Here is a 17,438-nt window from a genome sequence, read left to right as displayed (position 1 = left end):
GCAGTGGCTCAATCTCAGCTCACTGCAACCTCCACTTCCCCGGTTCAAGCAATTCCCCTGCCTCAGCCTCCCAGGTAGCTGGGATTACAGGTGCATCCTATCATACCCCGCTAATTTTTATATTTTTAGTAGAGCTAGGGTTTCACCATGCTGACCACGCTGGTCTCGAAGTTGGGGTGGTCAGGAAAGGAGTCCTTGCTGCTCTGAGACCTGAAGGAGGGGAGGGGCAGCCCTGTGCAGACACTAGAAAGTGAGCTCCAGGCAGAGGGACCAGTCCCTGCAAAGGCCCTGAGGCCTCCAGGGGATGTGAACAGAGAGGCGACGGAGTCTTGTGGGCCCGTAAGACACAGACAGTAATGTTCTGAGGAAGGGGACATGGCCCCTCTCACTGTGTCTTTAATCAAAAGTGCCCTCTGGCTGTGTCTGCCATGCAGATGGGGTAAGGGGTGAGCAGGGAGACAGGAAGGAGGCTGCTGTCTCCTGTGGATCCCGGCGGAACATGAGAGTCGAAGGGACAGGTTAGGGGCAGAGGAGGAAGATGTGGGCCAGCTCACTGCTGCCACCCAGCCACCATGATTCTCTCGCGCAGTCCGCACTGAGACCCCGGAACCATGTTTCAGAAGAGGAAGAAGCAGGTGGCAATCTGTGCACCATCCAACTTTGAGCACTGCGTGCACATGGGCTTCAATCTCCATGAGCAGAAGCTCACTGGGCTGCGCGCCAGTGGCAGAGGCTGATGGAGGAGTCGGCTCGCCAGCCCAAGCACCTCATCGACCCTACCTGCATCACCTCCATCCAGCCCATGGCCCCCAAGGTATGCGGCACCCACCACCACCTCCCCCAGCTCGCCCCCCACCCCGAGTGGCCTGGCCCTCACCCCACACTCGACCCTATAACCAACACCTTCTCAATTACATGGAAACGGAGATGTAATCCTGTGGGGAACGCTCCCGTGTGAGACCCCTAAAAGGCGTGAGTCTCACTATACGGTGAGTTTGATCCCAAACACAGTTTCCTACTGGAGGCAGTCGAGCTATCCGGAATATAGGAACTGAAAGATGATTGATCAGTTTCTAATATCAACCACAATATCGTTTGGGCCTAAAACTATGCGTTGCTGCTAGACCGAGTGACCCCCTACCAGCAACCAGTTCCTGCTTTTTAACCTTTTTTATGACTCTCTTTTAAGAATAAGTTTTAACCTTTTCTTTACTTACCTGACTGCCTAATGGTTTAACTGTCGATATTTGCAAAGCAAATGCCACCATAAGGGATGGCTTTGATTCCTGACTCAGAGATTCCTGAATGGGAAATTGAGTTAAGTTGAGTTAGGAGTAGACAAAGGAGAATCCGGTTAAAGGATATTCTGATGAGCAAAACCAAAAAACTTTTCACATCTCAGTTCTAAAACAAGATCAAACCGGAGATACCTGCAGCCAGGAGGAATAATGTCTGGATGCAAACAAGCTTTGTGATTACAGGAAATTCTATTACTTTTTACAACCACTGATTGTGTATCTGACTTTTCAATTGTATAGGCCATGTAAGGCATACATTTGCATTTCCTCTTGCAACCATTGTGTATCTGATTTCTCTATTGTATAGGCCATGTGAGGCATACATTTACATTCCTCTTGCTATGATGTAAACCAGAGCCAAGAAAGTGTATTTATTCCTGGCATTTGAAAAATAAAATTTGCTGTTTAGGCACAGCCTATCAGCCCTCCAGACGCCTCGCTTTCTCTCTCTCTGTCTTTATTATTTTCTCAGGCGCACTCCCTCTTCCAGGTATTGGGACCCTCTTGCAGGTCGAGAGACCCCCGGGCAGACGTGCCTACCCGTCCGGACAGTCCACGACATAATCCCAGCTTCCACCCTGATCCTGGGTCCCAGGCTGGCCCTTCTCCAACCCTCCACCCACTGCCTCCAAGTTCTGAGAACCCCATGCCACCCAACCTGAGGCTTCCCTGACCCGTCTGACAGTCCCCACACCAGCCTCCAACCTGAGCCTCATACCCTGGGCAGTATGCTCCTGTCCCTGGACCACACTCATCCCACCCTTGAGCCTTCCCAGAGTTCCTGGCAGTGGGGAACGGACCCATTCCCACAGGGTGACAGTCCCTAGTGCTGAGGACTTGGATCGAGGAGCCTGGAGGAGGTAACTGAACCAGACCAGGGGTCCAGGCAAGCTTCTGGGAGGAGGGGACACCGTGGCTGAGGAGGAGGAGGAGGAGGATGAGGAGGAGGCAGAATGGCAGCAGATTGAGGGGAAGCTGAGCTTTCATGTAGGAAATCACCCCTGTGGAACACTGCGGACTTTTTGGTTTTGGGGTTTTTTTTCTTGCCATCTAGAGCAAAATGGCAAGGTTGGGATTTGAACCAACTTCTGTTTCCAAGCCCCATGCTCTTAATCCCTCTCCTGCCTCCATGTGAAATTATAAGAGTTGTAGACCTGGTGTCTGGCTGTGGGCGGCATGAGGCTGGCCTGGCAGGAAACTGTGCTGGACCTCGGGAAACCAGCCTTACAGCCTGGACTCTCTCCCATGGTTGGTGGGGACTGGGAAGGGTTGCAGGCCAGGAGGAGCTCGCCAGGTTTGTTTCCAGGGGGTGTAGATGGATGTGCCTGGACTCGCATCTCCCAGTGCCCAGCCCATCCTGGCAGGGAGGAGTGCCAAGACCCACAAGTTGGCCATAGACACAAGTACAGTCTCGATTTGGAGGCCCATGGAAGGGCCCGTGTGGCCCACGCAGGACGCTTTTGAATGCCTTGACTTCTTTGCCACCACTTAAAAAGTGACAGACTTCACTTTTCAAAGCTGTTGGATTCTGGTGACAGACCAGCTGGAGCTGAGTGGCAGCTGCCTCCACAGGTGTGGCCCTGGCTCTTGTGGGCCACAGGCCGCATGCGATCCCCTCTGCTCCAGGACCTGCCTGGCTCTGTGGCCACTGGCATGTGTCTCCAAAATCCCAGCCCCTGCTTGGCTCGCCAGATGAGAGGCCTGGCTGTGACTGTCCACCAGGAAATAGGGCACCTGAATTCACACACAGTGCCTCGTGGCCAGTGCTGACCTGGAGCCCCATGGGTGCTTGTGTTTGCTGCCCTGGGACAGGACCCAGGCCTCCCAGGGCCCTCTCCACCCCCTGGCTTTTGTTTTGTTTCATTTTAAGAGAGTTCTGCTCTATCTCCCAGGCTGGAGTGCAGTGCCACTGCGATGTCAGCTCACTGCAACCTTCACCTCCCAGGTTCAGGCAATTCTGCTGTCTCAGCCTCCTTCCTGGCTCAGCATCTGGAGTAACTCCCAAGGGATTACAGGTGCCTACCACCATGGCCAGCTAATTTTTGTATTTTTAGTGGAGACAGGGGTTTCATCATGTTGGTCAGACTGGTCTGGAACTGCTGACATCACGTGATCCTCCTGCCTTAGGCCTCCCAAAGTGCTGGGATTACAGGCACCCACCACCATGCCCAGCTATTTTTAGTGGAGACCTTTTCACAATGTTGGCCAGGATGGTCTTGAACCCTGACTTCAGGTGGTCCTCTCACCTCAGCCCCCCAGAGGTGTTGAGATTATAGGTTTGAGCCATCGTACCCAGCCTCAACCCGCTGTTCTAACAGCAAAGTCTAGCCTTGTGTCCACTTTGCTTTTCTGGGGCCGCTGGGTAGGGTCCGGGTTCCAACAGACAGCCATGACCAGGAGAGACGGGGCAGCAGAAGGCCACAGGTTTTGGGGGATCAGTGTTTCCTGCATATTAGAGGCAGGCATCCAGCTACAGATGCCTGGCAGCCTGGGGAAGGTCCCTGTCAGCATGACCACTGTTCTCAGCTCACTGTGGCCCCTGCACAACCACCTCATCAATCCATGGTTTAGCAAAAGTTCACTTAGCCCCTGCTGTGCGCCAGATGCTTATAGGTGCTGAGATATAGTGGGACCCGAAGGAGACAGGAAAAAACAATCCCTGCCCCCAGGAGCATGCACTGGACAGAGGCAGGAGCAGACAGATGCCTGCGTGCTCCATGTCAGCCGCTGTCAGGTGATCTAGGTGGAGCACAGGCAGGGCAGGGGCTGGCATTTTAGATGGGTGGCCAGTGGAAGCTTGAGCAAAAACCTGAAAGAGTGGACAGAGAGAGCCACAGGGACCCTGGGAGTTGATGTTCCAAGCAGAAGGAACAGCCAACAGGGCAGGAGGGGGCGGAGCAGCAAGAACACCTGTGTGCCTGGGAATAGCGCAAGGGCAGGGTGGGCGTGTATGACACAACTCAGACCATGGGGAGTGGGGACGGTAGAGACTTGGAATGCACTGGATGCCCTGCCTGGTTTCCACATGGGTTTGTATTTGGCACCCGGCTCCTGGAACCCCATTGACCTCTACTTTGGGGCCAGGCCTTTGTGACTCTCCCTGTCCTCCACCCCTTGTCCTTTGTGGGAGCAGAGAGTGTGGTTTTGGGGCTCATGAACACTGGCTCCCACAGGGGAGGAAGTGCCAGCCCAAGCCTGGCCACAGCATCCTGTAATTTGTAGCCTTCAGCCTGATTATGGGGTGAGTCAGCTTCTGCCCTCCTTCCCTTCCACCCCACAGGGCACGACTGTGCTGCCCATCTGGGGAACAGGAGAAAAACAAGGGGTGCCTCTCTGGGATCCCACCCAGCCCAGGGAGGCTGCAGCCTGGCCATAGCCATCACTCCTCTGACCCTACAGTGGCATCCCAGAGGGGGACGGGCCACCGCCCATGCCATCCTTACTCCACAGTATCTCATTTTGTCTCTCTCTTATCTCTGTGTGTGTCATGCCATCATGTCCCTGTGTTGGATGCCCATTCTGTGTCCCCCACTTCTTGCTGCACCCCCACCCACCATTGCCCGGGACCCCAGACTATCATGTGGGGCAGTAAAGGTACCAAAAATGGGGCCCTCATGCTGCTTCTGGGCGAGTTTGAGAACATGTCGGTGACACGCTCCAACTCTCTTCAGAGAGACAGCCCTCCAGCGCCCGCCTGTGCCAGCCGGGAAAATGGAATAATGGAGGAGCTGGCCACCACGGCCAGAGTGGTCCTGGGGAAGGCAGGCAGTCTAGGCTGGATCACCAGTCACAGTGAGGCAGATGGCGACAGTGGTGACAGGCGACAAGTGGGGCCAGAGAAAAGGCCCAAATCTTCCAGGGAGGACTCAGGGGACCCCCTTTCTCTGGACCTGACATCGGCACCCCTCAGCCTGTTGGTCTGGCCAGTAGGGTGAAATTGGCAGCTGACTGGCCCTTAAACACCTATGAGAGGGTTGACACCAACCACCCATGACGGGGTGCAAGGGTGACCCGTCCCCCACCCCAGGGCCTCCAAGGTCCCCTAACTGTTGCTCTCCCATCGCCACCTTCCAGCCCTGCCAGACCCATTGTGCATCTAATCCTGACCACCAATGTGTCTGTCTCATCACTGGGCCTCTCCCCTACTTAGGGAGCAGAACTGGGCCCAGGCACCCTTCACTGACAGTTACCTCTGTTTTCTGTTTCATATAGAGCCTCAAGACGTGGCCCCTAATGGGCCATCAACAGGTGGCCTGGCAGACCAGCACTTCTCCTCCTCCTCCTGGCCTCCCGCTTGAGCCCAAGGTACCCCCCAGCACTGGAGTGCTAGACCCCCACGCCTCAGAACCCCAGCTGATCCCTCCAGCCGGAGACCCTGCTGCTCTCATCACCCCTGCTCTTCCTGGGCCCCCTGGCACCCGCTTGCCACAGCGGGAGCCACAGCACATATCCTATGAGCATTTCCGGGCTGCCTTGCAGCTGGTGGTGGACCCAGGCGACCCCTGATCCTACATGGACAACTTCAAAATAGGCGACGGCTCCACGGGCATTATGTTCATTGCCACCGTGTGCAGCTCGGGCAACCTGCTGGCCATCAAGGAGATGGACCTGTGCAAGCAGCAGATGCATGAGCTGCTCTTCAGAGAGGTGCGAGAGCTGCTGCCCTGCTGTACCCTCTCCCTGCCACCCTCCTGCCCTGCCCTTCCTTTTCTCCTGCCATCCTCCCTCCCTGCTTCCCCCTGCCCCCACTCTACCTCCTCTCCCTGCTGTGCTCCCACCCTGCCCTCTCTCCTCTCCCTGCACTCTGTGCTGCGCCAGGCCCCCCTGCTCCCCTCACTGCTTCCCACCCCCAGGCCATCTCCACCCCGGGTAGGTCCCTGCCTGTCCTCACAGCATCCTCACCCACATCTCTGTCCCTGAGCCTCTGACCCAGGGTTCCTCGGCCCACTGACTACCCACCCAGTGTCGTCCAGCCCCCTCACACCCATTGAGGCCCACCTGGACTCCAGGGTAGTGTCCTCCAGACCTGCCCCTCCTGGGTTCCCCGTGTCCCACCCCAGTCTGTCAGCCCTGGGCTGGCAACTTCTCCCTATGTCTGCACAGTCCATTGTCTCCCACTGCAGGCCCCGCCCCAGGCTCCACGCAACCACCAAGTCCTCAGCACAGCCCACACGACCACCAAGAGGAAGTTTCTCACGTTCAGGCCAACCCCACCCCCATTCCACCTTAGACCCTGGCAGTGCCCTGTAGCATCCTGACAAGAGGAAGCCTGCACCCATTTTGCCCAGTGTATGAGGCCCCTCTCGCCCTGCCATGCATCACAACACCCAGCTGCACCAGGAGCTCTCCAGCCTAGGTTCCTCATTTGCCCTCACATGCACGCCTCTTTTCTCATCCTTGCCCAATACTTGCTTGTCCAGGGTCTCAGCCCTGAGCTCAAATGCTCTTCCCACCTCCCTTCAGCACCAACCCAGGACTGACCTGAGATGGGCATTGTCCCAGGGGAGCACTCAGAAGGGAGGTGTGGGCTTTAGGCTGCCTCTGAGGGCCATGTGGCTGGGGCAGTACTAGGGGAGGGCAGGCCAGGTGGCCCCATGGACACAAGCTCGATGTAGAACTACTGCAAGGGGACCCAAGGGGAGGCAGTGGCTGGGTGTGAGGCAGGTCTGGGCAGCCCTCCTGCCCCTTTCTGCTCCACTCTGGCCACTTTTACTGCTGACCTGGCCCCTGCACAGGTGGTGATCATGTGGGACTATGAGCATGAGAACGTGGTGATGTACTACAGCTGCCTGGTGGGGGACAAGCTCTGGATGGTCATGGAGTTTCTGGAAGGAGACTCTCTCACCAACATTGTCACCCACACCAGGTACTGCTGGGGCCTCAGACTCCTCCTGTGACATGACCAGGTCCCCTGCAGACCACTTGGGGTGGGGCCACATCTCCAAACCAGCTGTGCAGTGTTCCCCTTTACCCCCTGGGCATGGGGTCATGTCTTCCATTCCTCCAGCTTCAGAGTGGGGTCAAGCTGTCTCAAGTTCCTCCCAGCCCAAGGCAGGGCTTCATTCCCCTCTGCCCCTGGGGAGCTGTCCACCCACCTGCTCACCCCCACCCGCAGGATGAATGAGGAGCAGATCTCGGCCATGCTTGGCTGTGCTCCAGGCCCTGTTGGTGCTCCACAACCAGGATGTCATCCAACTGGACATCAAGAGTGACTCAATCCTGCTAACCCATGACAGCAGGGTGAGGGGACAGGTGATGGGCTGTGGGGGGTCTGGGTTCTCATGGTGGAGCTTCCCTGTCTCTCACCACCCCTTTTGAGGGTAGGTGGGCTTGACCCTCTAGGGCTGTGTTGAGTATCCGGGACTTTGTCCCTGATGCAGCCCAGAGCTGGGTTCCAGCACTTTGGGGGCTCTGTGCAGTGGGAGGACACAGGCTGCTGGGGGCTCTGCAGTGGGAAGGCACAGGCTGGTGGGGGCTGTGTAGTGGTAGGACACAGGCTGGTGGGGGCTCTGCAGTGGGAGTGCACAGGCTGTTGGGGGCTCTATAGTGGGAGGACACAGGCTCGTGGGAGGTCACAAGCTGGAGGGGACTCTGCAGTGAGAGGGCACAGGCTGGAGGGGGCTCTGTGCAGTGAGAGGACAGGCTGGTGGGGGCTCTCTGCAGTGGGAGGTTACAACCTGGAGGGGTCTCTGCAGGGGAAGGACACAGGCCAGTGGGGACTCTGCAGTGGGAGGGGACAGGCTGATGGGGACTCTGCAGTGGGAAGACACAGGCCGGTGAAGGCTCTTTGCAGTGGGAGGACACAGGCCTGTGGTGGCTCAGCAGGGGGAGGACACAGGCCGGTGGGGACTCTGCAGGGGGAGGACACAGGCCAGTGGGGGCTCTGCAGGGGGAGGACACAGGATAGTGGATGGTTTGTGCAGTAGGAGGACACAGGATGCTGGGGGCTCTGCAGTGGCAGGACACAGGCCAGTGGAGGCTCTGTGCAGTGGGAGGACACAGGCCGGTAGGGGCTCTGTGCAGTGGGAGGATACAGGCTGGTGGGGACTCTGCAGTGGCAGGACACAGGCCGGTGGAGACTGTGCTTTGGGAGTACACAGGCTGGTGGCGGCTCTGCAGTGGCAGGACACAGGCCAGTGGAGGCTCTGTGCAGTGGGAGGACACAGGCCGGTGGGGGCTCTGTGCACTGGGAGGACACGGGCTGATGGGAGCTCTGCACTTGGAGGACACAGGCCGGTGGGGACTCTGCAGTGGCAGGACACAGGCCGATGGAGACTGTGCTTTTGGAGTACACAGGCTGGTGGGGGCTCTGCAGTGGCAGGACACAGACCAGTGGAGGCTCTGTGCAGTGGGAGGACACAGGCTGGTGGGGGCTCTGCAGTGGCAGGACACAGGCTGGTAGGGGTTCTGTGCAGTGGGAGAAAACAGGCTGGTGGGGGCTCTGCAGTGGAAGGACACAGGCTGGTGGGGACTCTGCAGTGGCAGGACACAGGCCAGTGGAGGCTCTGTGCAGTGGGAGAAAACAGGCTGGTGGGGGCTCTGCAGTGGCAGGACACAGGCTGGTAGGGGCTCTGTGCAGTGGGAGGACACAGGCTGGTGAGGACTCTGCAGTGGGAGGACACAGGCTGGTGGGGACTCTGCAGTGGCAGGACACAGACCAGTGGAGGCTCTGTGCAGTGGGAGAAAACAGGCTGGTGGGGGCTCTGCAGTGGAAGGACACAGGCTGGTGGGGGCTCTGTGCAGTGGGAGGACACAAGGTGGTGGGGTCTCTGCACTGGAAGGACACGGGCCGGTGAGGGCTCTGCAGTGGCAGGACACAGGCCAGTGGGGGCTCTGCAGTGGGAGGGCACAGGCTGGTGGTGGCTCTGTGCAGTGGGAGGGCACAGGCTGGTGGGGGCTCTGCAGTGGGAGAAAACAGGCTGGTGGGGGCTCTGCGGTGGAAGGACACAGGCTGGTGGGGGCTCTGTGCAGTGGGAGGGCACAGGCTGGTCAGGGCTCTGTGAAGTGGGAGGGCACAGGCTGGTGGGGGCTATTCCGTTAGCACTGGATGCTGGGCCCAGGGGCAGGGTTCTGGGCAGACAGCGCAGCCTTCACCACAGGCTTCTCCCTCCACTGAAAAGCCACTGCCTGCCCAGCACCCAGGTTGGGGTATGAACACAGCCCTATCTCTCATTCTTTGGACTGAGATTCTGAACCCCAGACTGTGGCACTGATAATGCAGGGTGGACATGACTTTCTGTAGGAAAGGGCCCTTGACTCCAATGAAATTTCTGCAGAACTGGATGACTCCATCCCTTCCCCCAGGGAAAATAAAACTGCACTGTCAGTCTAGGCAGAGGCAGAGAGAGCTGTTTCACCGTCAGTCCGTGGAAATCTCAGGATGTCTGCAGATATATTTTGGGGGCGACAACTGTAGACCACCTGAAATTGTCCTCCCATGGTTGTGGGGGGGGTTCACTGGAGACAGGAAGACCCATAGAGATCCTCGAAATTCAGAAAGTGGGTCAGGTGTAGTGGTTTACGCCTGTAATCCCAGCACTTTGGGAGGCTGAGGCGGGGGAATCACGAGGACAGGAGTTCGAGACCAACCTGACAAACATAGTGAAACCCTGTCTCTAGTAAAAATACAAAAAATTAGCTGGGCATGGTGGCAGTCACCTGTAATCCCAGCTACTTGGGAGGCTGAGGCAGAATTGCTTGAACCTGGAAGGTGGAGGCTGCAGTGAGCCAAGATTGCGCCATTGCACTCCAGCTTGGGCTACAGAGCAAGACTCTATCCCAAAAACAAAAACAAAAACAAAAACATAAAGGGGTCTACAGTTCCTAAGAAGGTGTGGGGGGCCTGGTTGTTGTAGAGGTAGGCTGTGGCCCCTCACAGCCCCAGAGCAGGGCTGCCTTCCTCTCCAATCCAACCCAAGATGCTCCTGGGCTGCAAGACCCCAGGGCACAGGCTTTCAGGGCCACCAGTTCCCAGCCCTGCCTGACCTTTGCTGTCTGCAGTACTCAGGCCACTGCCCCCAAGAGCCCTAGAGGCCATGAAGGTGGGAGATGGGGGGATCCTGTGGGAGGTGACTCACCCAGGAGTCCCCACTGGGAGGTGGTAGAGCTCCCCAGCGGTCTGGCTCTGGAGCCCAGCTCTGACCTCTGGGCTGCACATCATGTCTGAAAATAGAAAGTAAAACACCGATTTCTGTGACAGTGACAGGGAGCACACGTGAGCCTTGTGGCTTCCAGGTGGGGGCCTGGGAAATATAGCTCCACCTGACGAGGTGGCAAGTGGCCGGAACCCACATCTGTGACATTTCTGGCCTCTTGTTTTGTGTGGCAAGAACCAAATGAGACGGGTTCTTCTCACATCTGGAAAGGTGCATTTTAGAAGTGCTGCTGGGTGCTAGAGAGGGCTTTGTGTCCGTTCTTTTTCTGAGTGGGTTTTCCCTTCCCTAGGCTAAAGGGCCTGTCACCTGTCTCATTATTTCCCTCAATGGTTCTGTCTTCCTCTGCCCTCCCCTGTCCTGGCTGTCCCACAGGTGGATGCAGATCAGGTTATTCTGTCTCACAGCCCCGTGAAGCTCTTCTCAAAGTACCATGGGAAGCAGAGGCTGGTGTCTGGGCAGGGGCCTGTGGTGGAGAATGCCCGGGGGTAACCTTTTGGTCTTACTCTGTCTGAAGGGAAGGGGCAGGGCTGGAGTCTTCCCTCCCTTAGCTGAGTGGGGACTGTAGTGAGGGATGCTGGGTGCTGGGGTGCATGGGTGATGCTGCGAGCTCAGGGGAGGGAGGACAGCTCCTGAGTGTGATCGGTCCTCATGTCTGGTGGTTTCCAAAAGCCAGTCTTCTTACCCCTGCATCAGAATCCTTTGGGGAGCATAAAATGCAGATTCCAGTGTCTCTGCACTGGAGCCTTGGTTGACTAGGTCTAGGGTAAAACTCAGGAATCTGTATTTTTAAAAAACCAAAATACCTCTCCTAGTGGTTCTGTAACTAGGTTTGGGAACCCCTTCTCTAGTCTCTTCCTTGGGGTGCTCAGTCAGTGTATTAGCCAGTGGTAGTGAAGCAGTTACAGGGAGCTTGTTTTGGGAGCCTGCAGAATACCAGGCCCCTGTTCTCAAGCAGCTGGGTGATGCTGAGCCTGTCCTCTGTACCAGAGGTGTGCCACACACTGAACAGGATGAGGAACAGGATGAGGCGCAGGGCTTATGAATGAATCAGGGGCTTGTGCCTGAGGAGGCAAGAATAACACCATGAGCAATAAAGGAGCGTTTACCAAGGCGTATGATTAAAGGCTCATAAGCTCACAGGAGTGTGCCACAGGTACTGGGGGGGCAGTGGAGTATCCCTGGGTCAGGAATTGCCTTGGCTTCTTGGAGGGGTACAGTGGAGCCCAGCAGATAGCTAAGGTTTCCCAGGCAGGGGAAATAGGAGGTTGGAATGGGATAGGGAGAGGAATGAGAACAGGAGGGGTGGTGCCAGGGTGTCTGGAACCTTGCACGTTAACTTGAGGAGTCTCAGGGCAGTGGAGGGCAGGGCAGGCTTTATTACTGATGGGGCAATCTGACAGAATCAGGATTTGGGGGAAATTCATTTTGAGATTAATCCAAAACCACATCCAGTTAACACTGCGAGTTGGAATTGAGGACAGGAAGATGGAGGCAGATCTTAGAGGAGATAGACTGAAGCTGGCTTGGCCCTCCCCAGGGTCTCTTCTTCCTTGCTGATTCATGTTCATCTTACAAGATTTTAGCTCCAGCCCTCCTCCCTCTGCTGGACTCCCCAGCCCACTGAGGAGTCTCTTCTGAACTCAGCACTGACTGGCAGCACTGTTCTCAGAACACTGGTTTTGATGGGCTCTGAATGTGCTGGGCTCCTCGGGACAGTTTTTTTTTTTTGAGAAAGGGTCTCACTCTGTTGCCCAGGCTGGGGTACAGTGGTGCAATCGTAGCTCATGGTAGCCTTGACCTCCCGGGCTCAACTGATCCTTCTGCCCCAGCTTCTTGAGGAGCCTCCTGAGTAGACTGCAGGCATATGCCACCATGTGTAGCTGACTGTTTTATTTGTAGAGACAGGGTCTCACTATGTTGCCCAGAATGACCTGGAACTCCTGGGCTCCATCAATTCTCCCACCTCAGCCTCCCAAAGTGCTGGGATTTCAGGTGTGAGCCACTGCACTCAGCTGGGGACAGAAATTTTTATGTGCTTTTGCCCTCTGGGCCATGTCTGGCATAGGACCTGGTACCTGTCATGTGCCTGGTGACTGTTGGTGGGTTGCCCAGGAGCTGCCCTCTTTACCTGTGCAGTTGCAGCCTGCTCGCCAGCACCTGCAGGATTTGTGCCATCCTTGCTGGGCTCTGCTTGCTGCCCTCCTGCCTGGCTTGATCAGGACTGGGTTGTGTTCCCTTCACTTGTGATGTGATGCATTCAGAAAGGCATCTTCCCCCAAAACTGTCCAGCATTACTTCCCTGAGCTCGCTCCAGACTGGGATTCCAGAATGTTCTTACCATGGATGAGCTGCAGATGGCCTTCCCCCTGCTTGACATGGTGGATGTGGAGTGGCGGCCGAAGACCACGGTACTAAGGGGCACAGGTTGGGCTGTGTCATCTGCACGCCTCCAGTGCCCTGCATTGGCTCCATCACTCACCTTGCAAACCCTCCTGCAGAGCTGTGTTTGTCTCTGCTTCTGCAGGTCTACTGCCTCCTTGGAGGCACATCTGGCTAAGGGTTTTGTTCCCTGGATTTATGAGAATGGTTCAGAGGCTGGGCATGGTGGCTCACACCTGTAATCCCAATGCTTTGGGAGGCTGAAACTGGAGGACTGGTTGAAGACCAGCCTGGACAACATAGTGAGACCCTGTCTCTACAAAAGAATAAAATTAATTGGCCGGGTGCAGTGGCTCATGCCTGTAATCCAAGCACTTTGGGAGGCAAAGGTGGGTGAAATCTCCTGAGGTCAGGAGTTCCAGATTAGCCTGGCCAACATGGTGAAACCCTGTCTCTACTAAAAATACAAAAATTAGCTGTATATAGTGGTAGACGCCTGTAATCCCAGCTACTCGGGAGGCTCCGGCAGGAGAAATGCTTGAACCTGGGAGGCGGAGGTTGCAGTGAGCCAAGATTATGCCATTGCACTCCAGCCTAGGCAACAGAGTGAGACTCTGTCTCAAAGAAAGAAAATGAGCCATGCCGATTGTCCCAACTACTCAGGAGGCTGAGGCAGGTGGGTTGCTGAAGCCCAGACATTGGAGGCTGCAGTGAGCTGTGATCACATCACTGCACTCCAGCCTTGGCCACTGAGTGAGACTTTCTCAAAAAAAAAAAAAAAAAAAAAAAAAAAAAAAAAAAAAAAGAAAAGAAAAAAATAGCCCAGATAAGCGACAGGCTTTACACCCTGTCCTCTCTGCATTGTTTGTAATTAGCTGGGAACCCCTTTCATAGCCCCAGCCTCCTTTCCGACAAGCAGTTCCAGACTTGCTGGCTGACCTTGCCAGTGCTGCCCAGGAGAGCCGCTGGCAGTTGTGAGGTGAGCTATCCAGATGGGGTTTCACAATGTTGACCAGGATGGCCTCGATCTATTGACCTCGTGATCCGCCCGCCTCGGCCTCCCAAAGTGCTGGGATTACAGGCATGAGCCACCGCACCCGGCCAACATTACATTTCTTAAACACAAAGACTAAATATTAAAAGCAGCCAGGTCCCCTCCCTTTCATACACACATACATCTCTGAAAGGAATAATTCGCCTGACAGACAACATGTCAACAAAAATTTAAAAACCTAGTACAACTTACAATGATTGGCATCATCTTTGGTGCACTAAAATCAAATAGCTATCCACTAAATTCTGAATGCAGAGAACATGACCACTAAAATCAAAACAGCAATTTTTGCTTCCATGTTATGAGGTTGGTGCAAAAGTAATTCCAGTTTTTGCCATTGAAAGTAATGGAAGTAGAATGCAGTGACTCGTGCCTGTAATCTCAGCACTTAGGAAGCCAAAACAACTGGATCACTTGAGAAGTTAAGAGTTTCAGAACACCCTGGCCAACATGCTGAGACTCTGTCTTAACTAAAAAATGCAAAAATGAGCCAGGCATGGTGGCGGGTGCCTGTAATCCCAGCTACTTGGCAGGCTGAGACAGGAGACTTGCTTAAAACCAGGAGGTGGAAATTGCCATGAGCTGAGATCACTCCACCCTGGCAACAGAGCAAGACTCCACCTCAAAAACAAAAACAAAAAAAAGGTAATTTCAAAAACCTCAATTATGTTTGCACCAAACAACATAATAAGTCAGTTTCCCTCCCACTATTAACAATTGGAAACTAAACAAATGTACAAAATAAGCGTTTCCTGTAATTGGACAACAGATAGTACAGGGCTGTGATCCATGTGAGAAGAGAATAAATTACATGTGTCCTGAGACTATCCAGCTTTCGACCTGGAGATATTTTCAGCCTCACTGTAAAGGAGAAGGAAACCAAACAGAACACAGCGTTCTCAGTAAATTGAGGGATCAGAGCTCATGGAGGCTTAGGTAGCTACATTTTGGGGGGCAGAGAACTGGAGAGGTAAGGGGCATACAGATAAAAAGCTAGCAATTTTTCATAAAGATTTCTTTAAGTTCCTAGCTGACAACTAAGATGTGCATAAAAAGACCACAATCTCATGCAGCTAGGAGGAGAGCAGTTAGTGGAGAGGTGTAAGTCCAACAATTTCTGGATGTAAGAAAGAACTGGAACATAGACAAGCTCTGAAGATCCTGAGTGAGAAAACTCATTGAACACCTAGGGAGTACAAGAAAGCACACAGATGGATGGCAACTTCCTGGCAGCAGGAAGAAACTAGCTCTAGAATAACAGCTGCTGCAAGACTTCACCTAAGTTCCCTATAGATTCTCGATATCAGCCCTTTGATAGCTGTATAGTTTGCAAGTATTTTCTCCCATTTTGTAGGTTGTTTGTTGACTTTGTTAGTTCCTTTCACTTTGCAGATGCGCTTTAGTTTTTAATTAGGTCCCATCTGTCAATATGTTTTTCTTATCACTGCTTTGGGCATCTTTGTCATGAAATCTTTGCAAGACCTATGTCCACAATGGTATCTTCTAGGTTTGCTTCACTAGTTTTTATAGCCCCAAGAACACTGTGGGTTTTAGGTTTAAGCCTTGAATCCATCTTAAGTTGATTTTTGCATATGGTAAAAGGAAGGGGTCCAGTTTCAATCTTTTTTTTTTTTTTTTTTTTTGAGACGGAGTTTCGCTCATTACCCAGGCTTGAGTGCAATGGCCCGATCTCGGCTCACCGCAACCTCCGCTTCCTGGGTTCAGGCAATTCTCGTGCCTCAGCCACCTGAGTAGCTCGGATTACAGGCATGCGCCTCCATGCCCAGCTACTTTTTTGTATTTTTAGTAGAGACAGGGTTTCACATGTTGACCAGGATGGTATCGATCTCTTGACCTTGTGATCCACCTGCCTCGGCCTCCCAAAGTGCTGGGATTACAGGCTTGAGCCACAATAAACCCTTCCCTGTCCCTCTTCTGGTCCCACCTCCTGGCCCACCCCAAACCCAGCTCTGCCCCATGAAAACCACACGCTTGACCCCTCCACCCCAATTCGCAGCCCAGGGCGCTTTAACCATCCTGTTAGAATGGCATTCTTTCCCCTGCCTCCTCCCTGGCTGGCGTTTCAGCCCACCCTGGACGGGTTCGTTCTTGTCAAGTTGAAAAACGGTGGCTCAAGCCTGTAATCCCAGCACTTTGGGAGGCCGAGGCGGGCGGATCACGAGGTCAAGAGATCGAGACCATCCTGGTCAACATGGTGAAACCCCGCCTCTACTAAAAATACAAAAAATTAGCTGGGCATGGTGGCATGTGCCTGTAATTCCAGCTAATCGGGAGGCTGAGGCAGAAGAATTGCCTGAGCCCAGGAGTCGGAGGTTGCAGTGAGCGGAGATCGCACCATTGCACTCCAGCCTGGGAAACAAGAGTGAAACTCAGTCTCAAAAAAAAAAAAAAAACCAAACAAACAAGAAATCAATATGACCGATGGTAAGGATACCTCATCACCTCATGGATCTGACTATGGCGATTTCCGAGTGGGAAATAGAAAAGGCCAGCTAGATTATTCAAGATGCCTATGAGCAAAGATAAGCAGAGAGACATTAATTAAAGAAGCGATTCTGGTTTCTCAGTGGAATTAAGATGGAATAGCAAGGAACCAGGATTTGCTGGGTGAGAACGGACGCTGTTTCTCACTGTGGTGTCTCCAGGCAACACCTTTCAAATCTAAGGCAGAAAATCTGATCCCTGGGAAGGATGATCTCAAGAATAAGGCTGTACCATCCGTTTTTGAGGCCTCAGACATGTGTAAGGACATACCAAAGAGACTTCCGCGTATCTTTTTTTGAGATGAAGTTTCGCTCCTGGTGCCCAAGATGGAGTACAGTGGTAAGATCTCCACTCACTACGAACTCCGCCTCCCGGGTTCAAGGGATTCTCCTGTCTCAGCCTTCTGAGTAGCTGGGATTCCAGGCCATCACGTCCGGCTAATTTTTTGTATTTTTAGTAGAAACGGGGTTTCACCACATTAGCCATACTGTTCTCTTGATCTCCTGACCTCAGCTCATCTGCCCACCTCAGCTTTCCAAAGTTCTGGGATTACAGGCGTGAGCCACCATGCCTGGCAGCTTCTACATATTTAAAGACACTGTGCCTCACTCAGCAGCTTCATAGGAGCCTAAAGATAAAGAAAGATCTATTTTTTTATTTTAGAATTTTATTTGTTTGTTTGTTTGTTTAGAGACACTCTCACTCTGTTGTCCAGAATGAAGCACAAAGGTGTGATTTCGAAGAGGAAAAGAGAGAGGAAGAGAAAGATAGGCTTTGAGAGACTGTCCACAGCTTTTCCAGCCCCTGCTGTGAGAGCCTTCTCAGAGGGGTCCACAGATTCTGCGGGGCAGGGACCAGCCACTCACACCATGCGCTATCTGAATTCTCAGTCCACAGAACTACAAGAGGCAGTCATCAATTATTGTGTTAACTAACTTCGTTCGGGGATGAATTTTTGTTACGCAGCAATAAATAACCGGAAAAATTTAATTTACTGACTTAGAAAATGTCAAAAAATATGTTGTAAAGTGAAAAAATTTAACAGTG

General features: G+C 53.8%; 1 pseudogene; it reads left to right on the top strand.

Annotated features, from left to right (window-relative positions):
• The first annotated feature begins 611 nt into the window (after positions 1-611).
• On the top strand, positions 612-17,326 carry LOC141583212 (serine/threonine-protein kinase PAK 4-like; annotated as a pseudogene).
• Positions 17,327-17,438: the final 112 nt, after the last annotated feature.

Source organism: Saimiri boliviensis (genome assembly GCF_048565385.1).
Source record: "Saimiri boliviensis isolate mSaiBol1 chromosome 19 unlocalized genomic scaffold, mSaiBol1.pri SUPER_19_unloc_1, whole genome shotgun sequence".
NCBI classification, from domain to species: domain Eukaryota; kingdom Metazoa; phylum Chordata; class Mammalia; order Primates; family Cebidae; genus Saimiri; species Saimiri boliviensis.
This window is presented reverse-complemented; position numbering and strand designations above follow the sequence as displayed.